The 22,276-nt window shown below is 37.5% G+C and overlaps 1 long non-coding RNA gene across 1 annotated transcript in view; it reads right to left on the reverse strand.

The window, feature by feature from the left end:
• The window catches only part of LOC145673745 (uncharacterized), a 47,537-nt gene that overhangs the window by 13,284 nt on the left and 11,977 nt on the right, over nucleotides 1-22,276 (reverse strand). Inside the window, exon 2 of the long non-coding RNA XR_014128793.1 lies at nucleotides 1,459-1,487. This is a non-coding gene — a long non-coding RNA (uncharacterized LOC145673745). The remainder of the gene's footprint in view (nucleotides 1-1,458; nucleotides 1,488-22,276) is intronic.

Below are 22,276 nucleotides of genomic sequence, written 5' to 3' on the forward strand. Positions count from 1 at the left end.
TGACGAAGATTCCACAAAATGTACGAAAACGAAATGAGAAAAGATTCGTCTCATCTTGTGGGCAGCAATCGATGTTCAATATTGGAGACAATTCGAAATAACACTCATGTTTCTGAAAATTTGAATATGAAACCCGTATTGTATTAAGATGATTTTCAATGAGATCATCGACTTGGTTCCATTATTTCTTATGGATACGTTGCTTGCAATGAATACGTTTATAATTAGTTCAATCATTTTCTTCACGCCTGAAATTCATAATATCTCAATACTTTACAAGACATATCGTCTCCAAGTTGTACTTCATTCATTGCGGTATTAAAAATACTTTACTACACCGGTGGCCAAAATACATGGCTCATTGTCAAGATATATATTTGTAAGTGAGAGTTAATGATGCTTTTGTGCCAAGAAAGATTATTAATGATATTTTCTGGCATCATTAAGAAATAACATGATTACTGATTGTGTCTCACCCCATTTCTGCTCTTCAACAAAATATAATTAGTGATTTGCTTGAATGAGGTTTCCATTGTACCTCGTTGTATATCTCCGTTCATTCAGTACAATGGTCCTGTGTGTTCAATGGGTGGGGACAGCTGTGACTAAAGCTATGCCAACAGTTCAGACTTTACCTCAACGCAAGCATCGGAACGGACTTCTCTATTTCATGCAAGCTTTGGTGTAAACAGTGTTTGATGATACATCCGTGTAAAATGAGGAACTCTAGAGTTGTATTTTGTACATTTCTATTTTCAGTATTGATTAAGTAATCCATTTGGTATGCAGCAGTTCTATGCTTTAATTGTGAAGAAGATGAAATTCTCTCCATATTCACCCTCCAGCTTCTTCCAGGACTTCTCTTTACTGTCTTCCTGAAGTAAGGTCAGTTGTCTGTCTTTTACAATTTCAGCGTCAAAAGTACGACACCTGACACCAAAGTTAAGGCGTGTTACTACTCTTAGCTTCTTCAAAAGCTGCGTGCTAAGTATTTAAGGCATAAATACTACCAAGTTCTGATAAGAGTTGAACGTCAGGTACAGTTCTTCAGTTTCTCCGAGGATAAAGATCTGTATACCTCACTATATATTCAGCGATGAATGCTTGTTAACTGCTGTTCCTATTGTTAAAAACGAAAATCATTCTTATGTTATCAGCTCCTGCAACGATAAAGGTCAGCACCTGACATCAGTTTCTTTCCAGATTGATAAAGTTATCTTTCATCAGGTGTTTCAGAACAAAAGGCCAACCTGCAGCTTCTTCGTGGAGTGAGTTTAGTCAAGTATCTGTGAAGGTAAATCAGGCAGACTTTATGAGAGGTGAAGGTAAATCAGTTTTATATGAGTTTCTTGACGGCAAAGGTTCACAATGTTGACATTAACTCTTACCTGTAAAGTAGTAAACTGATTGTCTTAAAGTGGATAAAAATAACGTTTTTTGACAAAAATTGGTGCTCACCATAAAAGAAGTTCTCATACACTCCGTTCCTGTAAGAAAAAAAAAAGCTAGTCAGTGTAAGGAAGTCATTATTTAGAAGGATTTGTAACGGTGTAAAGAGAAATATGAAATGAAATCTTCAACTTTAACGTCCCACCTTTATGACTGTTAATCCAAAGAGACGGATGATTTAGCCAGGTGAATGATAATGAAAGAATTGGTGAAATGATAAAGTGGGAGGAAACGGGAGTACCCTCAGAAAATCCACGTAGACATTGTTGTCTACCACAAAATTGTTGGCCGGGGATAGAACCAGGGACCCACGCACCAGGGGTAAGCAACCCACAAGTGAGTAACCGTGCGGGCACGGTGGCTCAGTGGTAGAGCATTTACCTCCGGTGCTTGGGGTCCCTGGGTCGATCCCAGCTCGCGCCGTGTGGACTTTGTGGTAGACAAACACCGTGCTCGTGGGTTTTCTCGGGGTTCTCCCGTTTCCTCCCAGCAGGGGGCGCGGTGGCTCAGTGGGAAAGCGTTCACCACCGGAGCTTGGGCTCCCTGGTTCGATAACAGCTCGCGCCGTGTGGACTTTGTGGTGGACAGACACCATGCTCGTGGGTTTTCTGGGGGTTCTCCCGTTTCCTCCCACTTTCTTCATTCCACCATTTCACTCATTTCTCCTCATCACCGTCTCCTTTAGCCTAACGGCATAACCGTGGGACATTAAACTTAAAGATTACATTTTCGTTTTTCTTGTGTCTGTAACTGTGTCTTCCCCCAACATATATGTATCTCATTGACTACGGAAACTATGGATTCGACACCAATATAATCCGTTTTTGATCATTCTTAAAAATATCTACTCCCCCTAGGTGTGGAAGGGGGGTATTACCCTCCTGGGAATGAACTTGAACTTAAAGAGCATCGAAACTGTCACCAATCAGCTGATGCAACCCGGAAACTATGGATTTGACATATCGCTCGTTTTCGATCATTTTTACATGTCTCTAATTCCCTTCCCCCCTAAATGTGCTAGGATGTCAAAACCCAACAGTACTTTTTATTTAAAAAAAAATATTTTTCAACGAACTTAAAAAGCTCGTTACTGAATTCTCTATGTCTGTGTGTCTGTCTGTGTCTGTCTGTCCGTCTGTCTCTTATTTGCGATTTTTTTCAATTTTGAACCCTGCATTCGATAGAGCATCAAAAACTATCAGAGAAAGTGATTAAGTGTTTCGCGTCACTCTTACCGTTCCCAAGATATGGACCGAAAATGGCCGACTTCCAGAGATTAAAGAGCCATATCTCGGGAAACGTACGCCATAGAGAGATCATATCGGTGTTGATCAATATCTAAAAGGATGGTAATATTTTGGTACCAATAATAACCGGTGGCCATTTTCCAACTGGACACTGGTTTGGCGAATGACCAGTTGGCTAGTGGCCACCAATTAATATCGATACCAAAATGTTTACCAACCTCTTAGGTATTGACTAACACCAATATCATCTCTCTATGACTTACCGTTCCCGTGATATTGGCCAAAACATAGTTCCGATTTCCGGAGATTGAAGGAGCTAAATCTCGGGAACCACAAGTCACACAGAGTGGTGTTGATAAATACGTAAGAGGGTGGTGAACATTTTGGTACCATCCGGTGGCTACTGATTAACTGTCTACTGGCCAACGGGCCACCGTTCCCCAGATACCCACCCAACACAAGTACATACTGATCATGTGTAAAGAATGTTCCTCGAGGTACATTGGAATGTACATGATAGGTACGTGAATAGAGCAATCATGTGAAATACACATGTAAGGAATAAGGTTACTTCCGCCCAAAAGTACGTGCATGACACATACCGAGGAATGTATCTATTATGTGTATATCACGTACCGTGTATGTACTTGACACATTTACTTGGCATTGGCATGTGCCAGGAATGTACTAGGCATGTCAGTAATGTTCCTTAGGGCAGTGCTATGCAACTGGGGGTGCGAGTACTTAAATACTAAAACCTTAACGCTTCATTTTTACGTTCGAATTTAGAAGCTTGTACTTTTAAAAAAAAGCCAAGCAACTAACTCTGAAAATATATGCCCTCCTCCGGCATCTGTGTAACAATTTAACTATCTATTAAAATACTACAGTAACATTTACAAGCGATTTTTTTTTTTTTTTGTTAAGGTTACAGGGTTAGGGATTGGTACTATAAACTTTATTCATCTATTTTCACTTCAAAAGGTATGCTGGTAGAGTGTCTCCTAACCCTAGCCATTAGAGGGTTACGCCCTCTCTTTGGCACAGAATTGACGACACTGGTGGGTTTTAGCATATAAGATGGTCTAAGTGCAGTTTTATAAACGAATAGTGCTGAAAGTAACAATAAACAAAACAATAAGTGAGTGAATAAATTTAAATGTGCAGATAAGTAAACAAAATACATATATAATTATAGAATTGGTGCAGGTAGAAAACAGAATGGAACTTTGGCATGAAAGCAGTGCGTTGAATTATGAAATAAACATGATAGTATAAAATGAAATGCAGTGCATACACGCCACAATCACAAACATAGTGTTAGATACACGAATGCATGTTAGTTCTTCTGTCTCGGGGCGACTCGAGACTGATGGAAACACGGGGAAAGCCCAAAGTTAGTAGTGAATTGAGACATAGTGCTAAAATGGTAACAAATGATGAAGATGATCTGGTATAAGATATATATGAAATATGTCGTGGTCTTCAGCTGTAGGATGTATAGATTTTAGGTATAGCGTGAGGAGAACGTTTAACGGTGTATGCAGATATTTATGCGGTGCATCAGTTTCAGCATCAGCTTGTAAAGTATCTAGGAGTAATGGGTGCGAGACCGGTAGGCGAGAGAGTATATGTTTCAAACGGAGGTCTGCAAGATGTTGAATAAGGTGAGGAAAGTTGATGTGTTCGTATGTCATGAAGTTCGGGTATGGTAATTTTATGCGGTACGCAAGTCTAATAGCATGGCGTTCTAGTATCGATAATCGGTCGTAAAACTTTGTTGGAGCATTGCACCAGGCAATATGGCCAAAAGTTAAAATGGGCCTGAGGAACATTTTGTATGTGTTGATTAAGAGAGGTGCGTTTAAACCCCAAGAAGTTCCTGTTAGACGCCGTAGAAGATTGAGCCGCAGAGTGGCCTTTTGTGTTATTTTCTCTAAGTGAGCTTTCCAATTTAATTTAGAGTCGAAAACAACCCCGAGATATGTAGCTGTAGGTGTTGGTCGAAGTGGATGGCCTTGTAGAGATATATTAAGGTTGCGAGGGTTTCGTTGAACCTTGGAGCGGCGTTTAGGAGGTAGAAATACCAGTGTTTGTGTTTTGGCGGCATTTAAAGTTAGTCGCCAAGTGGTGCACCATTGCATAAAATTATTTAGAGTTGATTGCAAGGTTATGTTGATCTGTTGCATGGTCTTGCCCAGAGCTAAGAATGCCGTATCATCTGCATATTGAAATAAGTACACATTCTGTGTAGGTGGTGGTATATCGGAGGCGTACAATATATAGAGAAGTGGGCTGAGTGCAGAACCCTGTGGAACTCCGGAGTATGGAAAAATAGGACGGGAGATGGCAGATCCTATGTAAACATATCCGATTCTATTAGTTAAGAAGGTATATATAAAACGTAAGTAACTGATCGGAAGGTTAAGTTTCTGCAACTTTCGTATGAGCCCATAGTGCCAAACTTTGTCAAATGCTTTTTCCAGATCCATTAAGACGAGACATGATGGGAGACCTTTGTTATATTGATTGGTGATAATTGTCGAAAGACGAAGTAACTGGTCATTAATAGAAAATGAGGGTCGAAAGCCTGCTTGATGTGTAGGTAATAAGTTATGTTCTTGGATATATATATGAAGCCTTTGTACCAGGACTTTTTCGAACAGTTTACTAAAGACTGATGTGAGCTGGATAGGGCGATAAGACGTTACATCATGTGCCGGTTTATGAGGTTTGAGAAACATGCAGATTTTGGATACTTTCCAATCGACAGGATAAAAGCCGGTACGGAGAATAAAGTTGAATACTGCAACAAGTAACGTAAGCAAAGAAAGCGGAGCCTCTTTCAGTAGTCGGTAGGAAATATGATCAATGCCTGGTGCAGTATTGCGTTTCTTATGGAGAGCACGTTGAAGTTCGTGAGTAGTGATTGGTGATGTAAGAGGGGCTTCCTCATCGATTGTGTGTAAAAGTGAAGGCTGTAGAGCAGGAATAGTAGCCAAGTCTACACGGTTACGTGAATGAGGAGATACTTCAGGTGTAAAAACTGTCTGCAATTGCGTTGCAAAAGCGTTGGCCTTATCTAGGTCAGTAAACAGAGGAGCACTATTGTCCAAAAGTGGATACGAAATTTTAGTATTTCTGCCTGTGAGTCTATGGAAAGATTTCCAATACCGGCTTGGAGATGCTTCATCGTTTAATTTATTACAGGCGCTGATCCAGCTTCGACGTTTATATGCTATGAGGTAATTAGTTACTGTGCGATGCCATTGCCGGTGATGGCGAAGACATTCCTCGTTTCCGGTTTGTTTGTATTCTCGGAAATGCTGGCGTGATTTTTGTACTAAAGACAGATATTGAGGAGGCAATTTAGGTTTAGAAGGATAAAATTTCTCCTCAGGGATGGTTTGTTGAGCACTGGTATGTAAGATGTTTGTAATCTGGTTGACTGTGCAATACATTTCGTCTTCATTAGTTGGTGGATGAAGGGTTGAGACCTGGGTATGTATGAACTGTCTAAATTGAGGCCAGTCGGCTTTATCATAACGAGGAATAAAATGAGGTTGTAACTGCTTTACAGAGGAACGACCCTTGTTAATGGACAGTTTAATCGGACAATGATCACTTCCGATCGTATCGAGAATATGCAATTCACAGTCATTTACAAACGATAAAGAAGTTATTACCACATCTGGAGTTGTTTGACTGGCTGGTCGAGTGGGACCAGGAAGGTTGTGAATATAAAGTTGTAGGGTGGTTGAAATAAATTCCGTAAATCGTTCTCTTTCCCTGGCACTTCTGCTATGAATGTTTACGTCGGCCATGATAATTATGTTTTTAAAATTACGGGCTATATAATCGAAAAAAGAAAATGGTATTGGATGCCCAGGGCGGATATATATAGTGGCTACATTTACTGTGAGAGAAGGATAGTATATAGAGTAGAAGAGATGTTCAGGTAGCTGTGCAAATGCCGGAGGATTATATTGCCGATAAGGAAGTTTTGGAGAAAAGCCAATCATTACTCCTCCTTGAGCGCGCGCATGTGCATCATGGTAATCGCATCGATGAATTTGATACCCTGAAAGTCGCGCAGTAATGGTTGGTTTTAAAGCTGTTTCATTGAGAGCTACAATATCAACTCTCTCTTCTAGCAGTAGAGGCTCTAGAAGTACTTTGTGTTGATGAAAAGATCGAATATTTACAAAGAGTAAAGTCAAAGCCATTATGTATACTGCCATGTTGGTTTCAGACTGCTGTTTCTAGAGGTGCGATGTGGAAGTGGACAAAATTGCCTGAATATGTAGCTGTAAAGTTTAAGTTGAACAAAGATTTAGCTGTTGAAATGGCAACCCGAAGAATGTGCTCGCGTTGGAATGGAAAAACATTTTGGAGTACTATGGTGATGTAACGAAGAAGATCTTCGACAGTGAGAGGCTGAGCGAGAGACTGAGTAGGTGGTGTGGATTTGTCAAAGCTTTGTACCGGTACTGTGAGTTCTGGACGTTCAGGTTGAGCTTGTGGTTTACCCTTACAGCGATAACTGTAAGTTGGATGATTTTCGTTACACGCAGAGCAAGTTGGTGGTTGCTGCTGATTTTTACAAGACTTGGTTTCATGAGGTCCACTACAGTACCCGCATTTAGATGTGTTTGGACATTGGTGTGTAAAGTGAGAATTATAGGTTTGACATTTCTCACACCGGATTGGTAGAGGCCCTGTTGTCTTGGAAGGTTCAACACGATGGAGTTTCTTATAGATAGGAGCTCCATGTGATAATAGATAATCTAACGAAGTTTGATTTTGAGATAGAACGCGCACCATGTATGTGGGGCCATTATTATTTTTAATGCGAATGCACTTGTTAACGTCGATTCCCTCTTGTTTGAGTTCCTCAAGAACCTCGTCATCGCTTATTTCGGGTATCACTCCTCTGATAACGACAGAAAACATGGGTGGTTTTCGAGGAGGTGGTGGTTGTTTGATTTTCCTATCAGTTTGTTTTGTTAATTTCGCAGTTTTACCAAAGATCTCATAAGATGCCTTATTTCGGAGTGTTGTACCGAAATTCGGGTCCTTAGAACGAATGATAAATCCATTCCGAGTTTTAACAATCGTTTCCATGCTGGCTCGTGGTAAGTACTTGATGATTTGTAGAAACACCATCTTAGGATGGGTGTATTTTGTATCGAAATCAGTAAGTAGAAATGAAAAGATTGGTTCTTTGGTGTTGTATAAATTAGAAGAAGAAGCGGTAGCAGTGTCCATTGCAGAGTCCAAGTTGGTAGTCAGAACAGGAGACCGAGATCTATCGCGAGGCCGTTTACTAGAGTGTGCCGAGTCACCAGAATCAGTACGATCTCTGGGTCTAGTTATTCGTAAACTGGTTTGACTACCCCATGAGAGGTGCCTGGTACGACCGGAGCGAGACACATTGTCACGGTCTACTGTAGCCGAGCCAGGAGCCGGTGGCCCCACATATGGGGGTAGGTTCTTGTGCATTGGTCCAAGGACCAGCACTATCTGTCCGTGTGATTTAACTACAGTGAGAAATGAAGTGAAGTGAAAAGAAGAACGACGAATGATAATGATGAAATCCCAAAAATACAAGCGACCCTCCGAAAGTGTCAACTTTCGTCAATCCCCTGAATAGCGTATGTCTGTGGTGCTCACAAGTGCGTATGCTACACCTGATCCTCGCTAACAGATTAACAGCTATAAGAGAGGCTAGGTTCTGCTCAAAGGTAAAGATGTTTACAAGCGACCGAGCTCTAACCTATAATCTTAGCATTCAAACCTTTGATTTACGGTTATTTGTGATTTCACGTTTATAACAAAGACAAATATTTTTAAAAGAGTGTAGTTTAAATAAATTACTGAAATAAATATTTTTCACAAAGTTTATCCTTTTAAATTATTGTTCAAAGGCCTTTGCCTTTAGTAAGCCTTCTCCGAAATACATACAAATGAATTGTGCTGCCATCTTTGGAGCTCTTTTAAAATACACATATATGTTTCTCGACAATGAGATCTCAGAAACTACAGGCTCTAGAAAGATGACGTTTTCACTGATCGATTGCAAATTTCATGTAGATTGTCCAGTTCTAATTGAATATTTAAAAAACATGGGCACTATTTCTTTAGTACATTTTTACGGGTACATTGGAAGTGTTGAAATTTCAAAAAAATAAAATAAAACATCACATCCTAATCATTACACATTCCAACACCACACTGTTGTATATAGTGGTTGTATATGTCTCCGGCATTTGTTTCATAGCCAAATAATAATGGAAAAGGAAGGATAACCATTTCTCCAGTCTAAGATGAACTTTTTTGGGGAGTGTTTTTCCCAATAAGCACCATATATAGAACTGACAATATATTAATTTTGTATGTAATGTATTTGCTTATTACATACTGCATGCAAGAAGAAAGAAAACACTGGTCGTACATGAATTAGAAACTCCAACCGGAAGTAGGCTCAAATCTTGCAAACGGTGCGAGATATTCAGAAAAATAATCGAAAAATCCCCCTTTATGATACCCCTTGGCTATTTTTAAATCAATACGTCTTTAACTTGTGTCTGTAAAGAGACATGTACAGATGTTGTAAGGAATGATAAGGCGATATATGCTCATATGCGAATAATGCGCTGTGTAGAGAGCGCAGGTTCAGCTAGTTTCTTGCAAAAATTCTTCAATCGAAGATTTATAATCGCCACTGATTTTCAATTTTGTCGATATTATCTTCAAATTCCACAGAAGGTGAAAGAAGAAGCTAAATCAGTAAAAGATGTTTCACCGGTTTCAAGCTTATTGCCACTGAAAAGCGACATTTCCTGAAGGATGTCTATATTATCAGGCTGAATTTCTTTAAGGAGTTAGTTTATACTTAAACTTACGTCTTCCCGAAAATTTTATTTAACGTCTAGTTTTAACGTACAGGTTTTGAACTAATTCTCTGCTGTGTAACGTCACAATATAACCATCAATGCTAATTTTATGAGGACAATTCTGACAGTGGGGTTTAGAATGTTACAACCTAGAGAACGCATCAAACGTCAGAAAATTGCAAAATGACACACACAATATATTACAATGTGGCTAAACTCAGAAAGTGGCTATAGAAGTGAAAAGCATATGGCTAAAAAGCCACTATTGGCTCTTTGGAAATTATGTGACTAACGACGTTCTCAAAATGGCCAGCTCTCGTCACAAAGTGGCTAAATTGGCAACCCTAGTCGCAATACGAAGCAACTTACGCACAACCATGCCATGGTACATGGGGTATGTGCCATTCACATTCCTCACATTCCAGTGAAGCATGTAAAAGTACCTTTCAAGTGTCAGAAATTCCTCGAAAGGCACGTACCTAGCGACACGTGCTATGCATATGAAATGTACATTTTTCAAGTACCAGGTACGTAAACGGTACATATGGAACTTAAATGGCACGTTCCTGGAATGTACCTGGTTGGGTGGGATATTGGCCAAAAAGTTTGAATTTCTAGATATTTAAGCAGCCATATCTTGAGAACTGTAAGTCATAAAGAGATCATATTTTGCGGGAAAGAGAAGAAGGTGCGGATAAAAAGATTTACATCTAGGAACAATAACAGTTATCCTTCCCGCTCCATCTCTCTATTCTTTTTAAGTTCGTTCTGGCAATGCTCTTGGAGCATTCTCAACTTTTTATTTTTAAAAATGCTTGTAATATATGTCAGAAGCTTGGATAACATTCCAGGCGTCTCAGAGTTATGATGGAACATACGTACATACATAGCCTAACAGCACAATTGCATAGCAGGCATATGCCTATCATGTTCCCTCAGGTACATGGGAATGTGTTCAGTATGTGCCTTACGTGCCTACGAGAGAGAAATCACATGGATGGCAAGTAATAGTCACAGTCTATGTCCGCCCTTAGGTACATGCCTGACATGTACCTGGGAACTTGCCTAGTATGTTCTAGGTATGTTCCCCATTCCGCAAGCGTCAATGAACCACAAAATTACCCCCCCCCCAAAATATGTTAAATCACCTATATGCGTAATGTGTTTACATTAAGGTGAATCTAATAAACACTTTAAACAAGTAAAATAAAATATACCCAGGGTGAGCGCGAACCACCAACCTTTGGATTACTAGCTACGTGCTCTTCAGACTTGGCGACGGAGTCGATGAAGAGAGCGTTGCTTGTAGAGGGATAAATGGTTGAGGTCTTTTGAATTGGGCTAATCAGAGTGCTCCTTTAACCGCATATTTTCGACGATAACCGTTTGGATAAGATGAAATCTGCTCTCCGTTTAATTTTATAACAAAATGACGAGTGTCTACATACTTTGTTTCATGGTTCTTCCATATTCACTTTTAAATGATCGGCGACAGTTGCCGTCTAATAAAGTTGATGCCTTTGTTGCTTCTAGTACACAATCGCTTAGAAGAAGAAGCAACAAATGCATCAAATGTTGGAGATGAATTTAGAACACCTAGATGGTGCATGCCTAGCACATCTTGTGCTGTTAGTGTATCTGAAACAGCATGTACCTAAAGGACGTACCTAGAACAAGACATATATATGTCCCAAGTGACTACATAAAAACAAATGACCGTTAGAGTGCGAAACTTAGCCAGGTATATAAATGTTATATTTGTGGTATATAGTTGGAAATATCAATTAGATGTAACAAGTACCTAAAACTGTAGGTAGCTGAAGTACATACTTAGCACTTGAATATCATATGTGCCAAGTGTCGGGTACCTAAAAAGTAGCTCGGACACTTAAATGGCACATGCTTAGCACATCTTGTGCTGTTAGGATACACACGTACACAGACTTGCATCCATTTTTATACATAAAGATTGTATCCCATATGGTCGAATTCTAAATCCGTCTTTTCCTTTGCCGCAAGTCCTCCTCGCTAACATAATACTTAGCGCTTTTGGTACAAGAGGTCCCGAGTTCGATTCTTGTTGGAAGAGTCTTGAAATTTTGAACGTATTGCGATAGTTTGAAATTCACCTTAAGTTGTAGATCCAATTCTCGTGTATCATTAATCTGAAAGGGACAGTAAAGTCCAATCCAGACAACTTTCACCGTAAGTAATCAAGTATTTCATTCCTGCTGGGAGTATAGGAAGACGAAATTTGTAATTTTACAAGGTATGACTTAAAAGCACGATGAATGTAGTTGCACAATACCATCTATCGATGATATATACATATATACATTTCAGCTAGTAAGCCCGGTAGCCTAAACCTTAAGTGCAGTCAGCGTCGAGTTTGGACGACTTGTGACATGTTAATTGGTTTCCAGAGGCAGAAGAGTGAGGACGTATTTAAGAGTGTCTATCACCAGGCAACATTAGGTTTGTTCTAAGCTGGAAAAATTACCAAAGAAGTTCACAAAATGTCTAAATCAGTGTATAGCGATAAAGAAGTGACATTGAGGACTGTTTACAACACAAGTCGTATGAGCGATTCAAAAGTGGCAAGGAGTCGATTGAAGACGACCGACAATCAAGATGTCATTCTACGTTAAATGCAGATGAAAATGTGCAAAAAGTGGCACAAACGATTTGTTCAACAGGCGAGTGACTATTCGAGAGCTTTCCGAAGAAATACATAAATTAGTACGGGTCCGTGAAAAGCATTTTAACCGCAGATTAAATGGGCAAATGGCTTCCATCTTTACCACAAACACGCGCCGTGCCACACCTTGCTTTTAATCCGCAAGTTTTTGGCCGAAAAAAAAATATTCCTGTCTGTCCACATTCACTGTGATCGCCAGATATAGCACCATGTGATTTCTGGCTCTTTCCAAAAATTAAAGCCGTACTTAAGAGTCTTCATCCCGGCGAAATTAAAATACCGCTAATTTTACAGTAATTATGTGATATCTTCAAAAGATAAAAGATAATTGAAATATGGAACAAGAGCGCCCTAGACAATATTATTTTGCGTGAGGTACTGTGATCACAAGTCTCCTAGTGGCTTTCCGTTTTCAGCTGTTTAGAAACGCGAAAATAAATGCCGATTTTCAAGATGGCTCGAAATCGAAAGCAGATAACTGAGTCGTCATAACGGTTTCTTATGTAAAATGATATTGTCTAGGGCGCTCTTGTTCCACATTTCGATTATCTTTTATCTATTTGAAGATATCACATAATTACTGAAAAATTAGCGGTATTTTAATTTCGCCGGGATGAAGACTCTTGACTCGATTCCCAACATTGAGAGGGCCGCTGCAGAGCAGCTGAATGTCCTTCTTAATGAAGACTTCCTGAAATGCTTCCAGTCATGGTCGTTGGTGTAAGTGCATTGCTAGCCAAGGATAGTACTTTGAAGGAGATTAAATCAAATTCCATGTACGTTTATTATTTTTTTTTCTGATAAAATTATTCACCGTACTTTTGATCACACCTCGTACATCCCACGATTATAGTTTGTAGGGTAAAGGAGACAAGTGATTATGAAATAATTTGGTTAAAAATGTAGAAGGAAACAACATAATCCTGCGAAAACCTGCGGACATGATACTGTCCACCACAAAATCGCATTGTTTGATATCGAACTAAGGATCTCACACATCTACCGCTAAGCCACCGTTATATCCTTGTGAGTATAAAAATTTCGTTGTTCACAGAGCATCATAAGGCAGTAAAAAAAATATTTGAATTAAGATAAACTTTGGTCTTTAGTGCAAAATCTATTATGGATAAGAGCTAATGCACTGACCACATATCGCACAACTAAAAATTCTATTTATGTTTGCAGTTTTTCTTGAGGTGTAACACAAAGAATTTCAATTACTATTGTACGAGGATAATCTCAAAAGTGATGTCCAAAAAGCTCTGAGGACGCGAGGAAACTGTTCGTGCGGCTGTTGCAACGCTGTTGTATTTGTTGTTTTTCTCCACTATCAAACAAACCTACGCGCACATCGTTGGGACACTGTCTTGGCTTGGCATGCATTTGCAATCGAGTTTTCGATAGGCGTTACCGTCAGTTACTCGGTTTTGAACGCTAAAGGCATCGATCGAATTGAAATTCATTGCCAATTGACGGAAGTGTATCGCGAGTAGTGCTTAGATGAAGAAAAAAAAAACCGCAAGTGGTGTCGGAAGTTTGCAACTGATCGTACTGAAATTCACGATGATTAAAGGAGCGGGATGCCGTCAATTTCCGATAAGATAATCACGAAGGTAGAGCTTAACAGTAACCAGCATCTGTTTCCTAAGTTGAAAGAACATTTCGCTGGAACGCGCTTCAGCAACGACGACGAGATGAAGGATGAGATTCAATGCTTCCTCAAACACGTAGCGACAAGCAACTACGATATGGGCATAAGAAAGCTGCCACAACGCCTACAAAAATGCATTGACCAAAATGGCGCTTATGTAGAAAAGCATATAAATGTAGAAGCTTTAAAACGACATAAACATCATTGAAAATAAACATAAAAAGAGAAGTCATTACATTTGTTTTGATTTTATTTTAGTTTAGCGTCCGTTTCAGAAGCGAGGCTATATGAGACATAAACCTACAGCTTAATGCGGGATCCGAACTGCATGAACTTCCGGCAGGAGTCGAGCACGGGTTTCCTACAGCAAAGGTGCATACGCTAACCGCTTAGCCACGAGGGATATCAATCAGTACTTTAGGGATTACCCTCGTAATAAGGAGACGAAACCTTTTATTGTATATCGCATCAATTTCCAACGCAACCACTATCATTTTAAACAACGTTTTTGGTTGCCTTTTTAAGACAATACATAATTGTGACACGTGTTTCTAAAATATTTCCGTTCTTTCTACATAGTTTTTAAGAAATCAGTTCAGCATTGTACACTAGAATGTATTATGATATACCAAATGTCAAAATGATTTTTATGTAGCATTGTTTTATTATAATCTCTTGGTGCTGTTACGCACTTTCCCCTTCTCAAGCTGTGGGTGGTGTTTCCATCTGACCTGTACCGCACCCCTGATGTAGGTTTGGTGGCACCCTTCCGGCCGCCTACAATTTATTCATTACGATTTGGAACCACCCATACATTGACATCTGGCACCTGCATTGTTTTAACGACAGCGACACAGCACCTTTAATAATTAGGCTTGGCAGTTCTTTCGCAACTGCTTCAAGAAGAGTATTCAACATCTTAAGATACCCACCTGCACATTCATTCAACAGGTGCTCCAAAATTCAATGAAAATTTAAATGTTACATTTCATTCAAGAGTTTGTACGGTGATTTATTAAAAATTTTCATTCTGGTAGACACATTATATATATGAGTGTTTTTTATCCAATATACACTAATATTTGTGAAAATTATGCCAACAAAAACAACATGTTCTGATGGCATCATTCCCCCTCCTTCTACAGAAAGAACAAAGCCACGATTTTATGTACGCTACCCCATCATCAACAACGACGGGAAGTGAAACAACACTCGCACTCAGAAAGACCTGAACACTACAAATACAATCTCGTTGTGTCTGTGTTTTTCTTTACATAATAATCTATTATGTTACTAAAAGATAAAACAATCACACCTGCAGAGGAAAGATGATAATCCTTTTTATAGAATTCAATCTCAATATATCAGTTTGCAATTGCAGTGCAACTAGCTCTTTTATCTTTATTTCTTGATTTTCCTTCTACATCTGTTAAGAAACTTAAAATAAAAAGTTCTTCAATGATAAGGAACTTGTTTGTGACAAAGACATGACTAGTTTCCATATCAAAACTGTGATAACTAACTAAATGAAACAGATGTTTGCTACTGTTCAAGAATCGAGTTCTTGTATTTGACAACAATCAAGCAATTCATGCTAGGATTTGTTTGACCATTTGCTTTAGCACTGCCCATGTGACTTTAAAGTAATGCTACCTAAACATGATTTATGAATGAAATATTCAAATAGAAAGTCAGTTTAATAATTTTAACTACCATCATGATTAAGTCTGTTTACAACAAGAAATGTTTATTTTAATTAATATAGTTATGGCAAATGTTGCCGCCATGTGCAAATGCACGTGTTGCATATGTGGTAGAAAAGGCCTTGCTACAGCACATGCCAATGATAAAAACACTCACGCTTGGGCAAATTTTGAATTGCGATTTTTATCAAAACCCATGCCCTAGCCACGATGGAATACCGATTCATGTGAGATCATAGAGTCAAGCAGTGCCGGGGTTGGTCAGAGGAAAGATGAGGTGATCGTTCGTACTCATCAGATGGTGGTGCAAAGTCCACACAGTGTCGAGAGGAAAAAGAAGTAGTGAACTACAATGTAGAAAACCACGATGATGTAGCATACAGAGAAGGATGAGGGTCTACATAATCAAGAACTGCCTCAGAATCTGTGATCAGAAGGCATTTGATATCTGTAAAGGGCAAATAGTAATGAATGGGGAGTATTCAAGTGTGGGTTTGACGGATTGTACAATACACCTCATTTCATTACTTCCAACGAAATTGAATGCCTGGGGTCAAATCTGTTTCTTATATATCTCGTGGCGCAGTGGTAGAGCGTTCACCTCTGGTGCTTGGGGTCCCGGGTTCAAACCCTGCTCCCGTCAAGTGAACTTTGTGGTGGACAAACACCGTGTGCGTGGGTTTTCTCGGGGTTCTCCCGTTTCCTCCCGCTTTCCTCATTCCAACATTTCATGGATCTCTCATCATCACCGTCTCCTTTAGCCCAAACGGCATAAACGTGGGACGTAAAACTCAAAAATTGCATTTCATTTTTTACATATCTCGTTCGAAGAGCCTGTCAATATTGTAATAAGGGATGTGTAGAAAGATGATACGTTCGTGAAATTCCTGGGTAGAACTAGGCAACTGAATTCTGTACGCTATCCGGAATGCATGTCCTTCCAGGATTTTTAGCTATTCATATTAGAATTGTGGAGCTGCCACCCATACAGTATGGCCGTAGATCAGAACGTCTCTCAGGAAAACTTCACAAGGTTGAGAATGGTGTTTTGTCGTAATCTTCAGGTTGTACCTGTAAGCCGTTTTAACATATTAAGAGAAGAGTGGTGGCTTTTCACATGATACTTCGGAGGTGTGGACTCCAAGTAAGATTGTGATCGAATATTAAGCCTAAATAAGTGGTTGAGTTCACTTTGATGTCTAGACGGTTTGGATTGCGTTGAATGTGCGATCGTCGTTTAGGAGGTAAGAACACTACTGCCTGACTTTTTGTGGCACATACTGAGACGCCATGTTTTTCACAAATTTAGAAACGAATCTGCTGCAATACGCAGTCTTGTTTATTTGTTGAATTGTTTTCCCAGCATGAGAAATGCCGTATCATCTGCGTTTTGGAACAAATGAATGCTCTTAGGTAAAAGTTGCATATCGTCTGCATAAAGAAGATATAATAATAAGCCTTTATCGAGAGGTAACAAGAAAGATATTTTAAAATAATCGTGTAATAAGTGCATTATATGGAATTCCCTGCCCAGGTTGTTGCAAATGTGAAATTTGTAAAACATCAAACCATTTTTACAAATATTTTTCTACTTTAGAAGGTACTCAGTCGATGTGCGTGACTCGATAAACCAGCTTCATTCATAAGATGTCCTGCAGTGCTGCCATCTGTTAACAATTTCCGTACTCCAGGGCAAAGGACTTCGGGAACAGTGCTCTCTCGAATATTGCACGGAACATTTCCCCTACAGCTTCGAAAGGGAACGAACAAAGGAAAGAAATATATATACACCTTCCCACGAAAACGAAACAACGTAGACATTGTAACAAAAATTAGAAAGGAATACATAACGACTTAATAATAATCATTGCTCTACAGCACATTGGCTACTCTATGGCATAGCTCTCACATGATCATTTACATTTCTAAAAATATACATGATTTTAGAGTGTCATCAGAAATCTGGCCCCTTGACATTATAACAAATCACACTTTAATATACCGTACGAATATTATCATCAGTTCGTGTGTAGAAGTCACCGGCAGATCCATGAGAAGGGCAAAGAGGACAACTACTCCTTAGTATAAGTTATTGTTATATATATTACCAATAATAAGTGTTACATTTAATTATGTTGGGGAAGATTATATATATACAGGGTGTCTCAAAAGTACCCTGACATAGGGTAACTCTGTTATTGTCAGAGTTGCAACAAAATGTAAGAGGATAAACCGTCCCTAAATATAATGTTTTCAATCTAAAGTGAAAGATCTTTTTTTTTTTTAAATCAGACGAGCCGTTTTGGGCTGTACACTCTTTATGCGCCAAATGTTAAATGAAAATGCAACGTTGCCATTTACCTGGACCCACGACATAAGTGAATGAAATTACTATCTTTTACACTAACGTGTAGATGGCCAGCTTCCATTCACCATACTCTTACAAAATTTACTTAGTACAAGAATAACTAACACGTTTCTGACCAGAATATATACACTTTTTTATTACAACTAAAAATAAAGTGTTAAAGTTTCGACTACTGAGCGTTATCTTCATCAGACACTAACTGAAAGAAATATCTTCAGAACATTGAAATATATACTCAAAACAGAAAGGCCTAATACTCATTGTTTATTCCAGAAGGCACCTGTGATTGTATCTAATTACTGTTATTTCTGTGGTTATATCTACACAACTGAAGATATGTCTTTCAGTTAGTGTCTGACGAAGACAACGTTAAGTTGTCGAAACTGTAACACTTTATTTTAGTTTCAATAACAAAGTGTATATACTCTAGTCAGAAAAGTGTTAGTTATTCTTGGGATAGTCTCTTGTTCCGACGGATTGCAGTTCGCAACAACTTGCTGGCGACACTAACCTTCAGCAGACAGGATAATATCAACTGATCTTAGTCATGAAAGAAAAGTAATGTGTCCTCAACATGGATTGAGATGAGTGCCACTGACAATATTCTCGTAATGAAATCAAACAGATAACTAAAATACACAGAGCTCTATAGGAAAGAAATGTTCTATAAAATAAATTGTAGTATTATTACCCTATTCAATAAATGTTAAATCAAAATGGAGGAATCTTGATGTGAAGTGCAAAATCAGGACAGACTTACAAAAGTAGTAGTATGCTATGTTCTTAGAACTAACAGTCAAACCGAAGTACGCTAATGTGCATTTTAGTTAATCGGTTCAACAATACTGAGACAGTTGCATACACCACATTTATGTTGAACCACACATTTATGAAGTTGAAAATTAATATGCCACTAAACGTTTGTCCTGCCAAACGCTGAACGTTAAAAAGTGTTTAATAACGAATGCAAAGATGTACGGTTAGTACTAACAAGTTATACATACACTGTATGCACTGCAAAACACATTTAGAAACAGTCTGTTAGCATGACCCGTTGAACACTGTGTATTAATACCACACATTTATGAAGTTGAAAATTAATATGCCACTAAACGTTTGTCCTGCCAAACGCTGAACGTTAAAAAGTGTTTAATAACGAATGCAAAGATGTACGGTTAGTACTAACAAGTTATAGATACACTTTATGTTATATAAAAGGAAAGTTAAATTATAAGAATACAAAAACTGCAGATTGAACTGTTTGGTATATTTCGTACAAAGTAATTAAACATTTTTACAGTTAAATATGGGTTCAACATTATTTATAAACAAAGAAAACATTTCTATTTCATATGTAGAGGCATGTAACTGACACACCGAGTTACATTCTGTATACTATAAGAAACTGAAACTGAAATTGTACATATCTGATACAGTATAACCATGTGCAATACTTATAGTAGTATCTTGTGGTTACTAATATGCACAACAGTAAAACTCAAATAAATTGCATTTAGGATTTGTAAATTATCCATTGCAGCTTTGGATACTAATAAAACTCCAACTGACCAAAGCAGTATATATATTTTAAAATTATATATTTGTGTTACAGTTTCGGCTATGTATCATAGCCTTCCTCAGACATATTATGAGAGAAATATCCAATTTTGACAGCTTATATACAATCTGGATGCAAGACACGCCCACTTTCTCTTTACAAAACATAAACTTTTAATTAGCTCTGAAAAGTAAATTTTTAATTACTGTAAACGTAAACTTTTAATCAGGGTTGATATGTTTAAAACAAAATATTTAAAACAAGTGTTTAAGACATGTTTAAAACGAGGGCTGTTGTTTTATTCAGTTTGTTTTAAATATTTTAAATAAATTGTTTTAAACGTGTTTCTTTTTTCGATGCTGGTTGGACATGTTTAAAACAACTAAAATATCATATTGAATAAGCTAATTTAATTTTTTAACGAACAATCCATCCTCTGCAGAATTTGTGCATGAAGTAAATTACAATTTACAATAAATTTACATAAACTTAGTAAGGTTTTTAAAACAGGTTGTGCAAAGTCCTACTATAAACAATATATAAAAAGGTACAAGGAACTAATTAGAACGACTAAAAGGAATTACTACCAACTTAAACTTGCTTATGCATCGAATAAAACTAAAACCATGTGGAACATTATAAATAAAGAACTAAATGGTGGCAAAAAGACACCATATGTGGATACAATAATACATGAAGGGAACAGTGTATCAGACCCAAGGGAAAAAGCAGAAATATTTAATAATTTTTTTATAAATGTTGTCGCAAAAGTTATGGATGATGATAAAATAAATAAATGTAAACAGAATGGCCACAAAGTAGTTACTGTAAATAATTTTAAACAAAGTTCAAATAAATGTGAAAAAAACAATCTTTCTACAGCCAGTATCAGAAGATGAAATAGCAAATATAATAAAATCTCTCAAAAACAAAAATACAGCTGGAATTGATGAAATCTCAGATAATTTATTGAAAAGATGTTTCAATCAGGTGACAAAGCCACTTTGTCATTTAGCAAATATATCACTTACAAATGGCGAGTACCCAGAAAAGTTAAAAATTGCGAAAGTTAAGCCCTTGTTTAAAAAAGGTGAAAAGCAAAACATAAATAACTACAGACCAATATCTCTCTTACCTGTCGTTGGAAAAGTTTTGGAAAAAATTATGTATAACAGGGTAATTAATTTTTTATTGAAAGAAAATGTTATTTAAACAAAACATCATGGCTTCCTTAAAGGTCGATCTGCAAATACGGCAATATTTAATTTCATTGAGAAAGTAATAAATATTGTAGATAAGAAAGAAAACTGTATAGGAATCTTTCTTGATTTGTCTAAAGCTTTCGATACAGTACAACACAGTTTACTTTTGAACAAACTGGAGAACTGTGGAATACGTGGTAAAGCAAGGGACTGGTTTGGTTCGTACTTAAAAAATCGTAGGCAGGTCGTAGAAATAACGCATAAGAATAATAACATTGTAGAAAGCTATTTATCAGATGAATTATATATAAAACACGGAATTCCACAAGGATCTATTCTAGGGCCATTGCTCTTCCTTTTATATATTAATGATTTTGAGAAAAGCATATCTTCGGCAGATGTTACCCTTTTCGCTGACGATACCACTCTGCTAGTGAGTGGAAAAAATGAAAAATTATTGGAACAGAATGCTAGGCAAACATTAAATGAAGTATCTCTTTGGATGAAGAACAATAATCTTTTTGTTAATGTTGAAAAATCCATTGCTATAAATTTTCATAACAAGTGCAGTAAACCAATATACCCTAACCTATATCTGAACCAAAATAAAATTAACTATACAACACACTGTTCGTTTTTAGGTCTTACTATAGATCATAACCTGACATGGGAATTTCATATAGAGTCAGTTATTAATAAATTAAATAGAATATGTTACGCACTAAGGATTATTAGAAAGAAGGTAAATTTAAAATTAGCTAAAACCTTGTACCATTCGTGTTTTAACTCTATCTTGCAATATGGTATCATGTTCTGGGGAAATTCAAGTCAGAGATTTAATGTTTTCAAAATTCAGAAGAAAGCCATAAGAATACTTTGTGATAAGAAGCCGAATTTTTCTTGTAGACATTTGTTTAAGGAGGTCAATATACTACTTCTAGATAGTTTATATTTGTATCGTCTCTTTTTGTATTTGAAAGAACACTCATCGGCATTCGTAACAAATAAGGATGTACATAATCATAATACGCGAAATAAGAATGATTTTCATTTGTGTAATCACCGGTCAGCAATGTATCAAAAAAGTGTAAGTTATGGTGGTGTTAAGTTGTACAACATGTTGCCTATTGATATAAAGTATGAAGCAAATATGAAAAGGTTCAGACAAAAGTTAAAATTATTTCAATTAGAAAATTCTTGTTATACGATTGAGGAGTACGTAAATGTCATGACAAGGTAATATTACTTTATTTTACTCATGTAAATTTTTTGTACATATGACGCATGTTACACTTACTTGAGGACATTCCTCGTACTTGTAAGTTCATACAAAAGAAATAAATACAATACAATACAAGCAGAGTTATATTCTTATTATAACAGCAATTACTGAACGAAATTCTGCACATCAGTGTGCGTATAACTAAACCAACAGAAATTCAAGTGAAGTATTTGAACATTACTTAATTTCCAACAATAACGGAGGTTAAACAAACTATACACT

This window comes from Thermobia domestica, chromosome 17 (genome assembly GCF_964235325.1).
Source record: "Thermobia domestica chromosome 17, izTheDome1.hap1.1, whole genome shotgun sequence".
NCBI classification, from domain to species: domain Eukaryota; kingdom Metazoa; phylum Arthropoda; class Insecta; order Zygentoma; family Lepismatidae; genus Thermobia; species Thermobia domestica.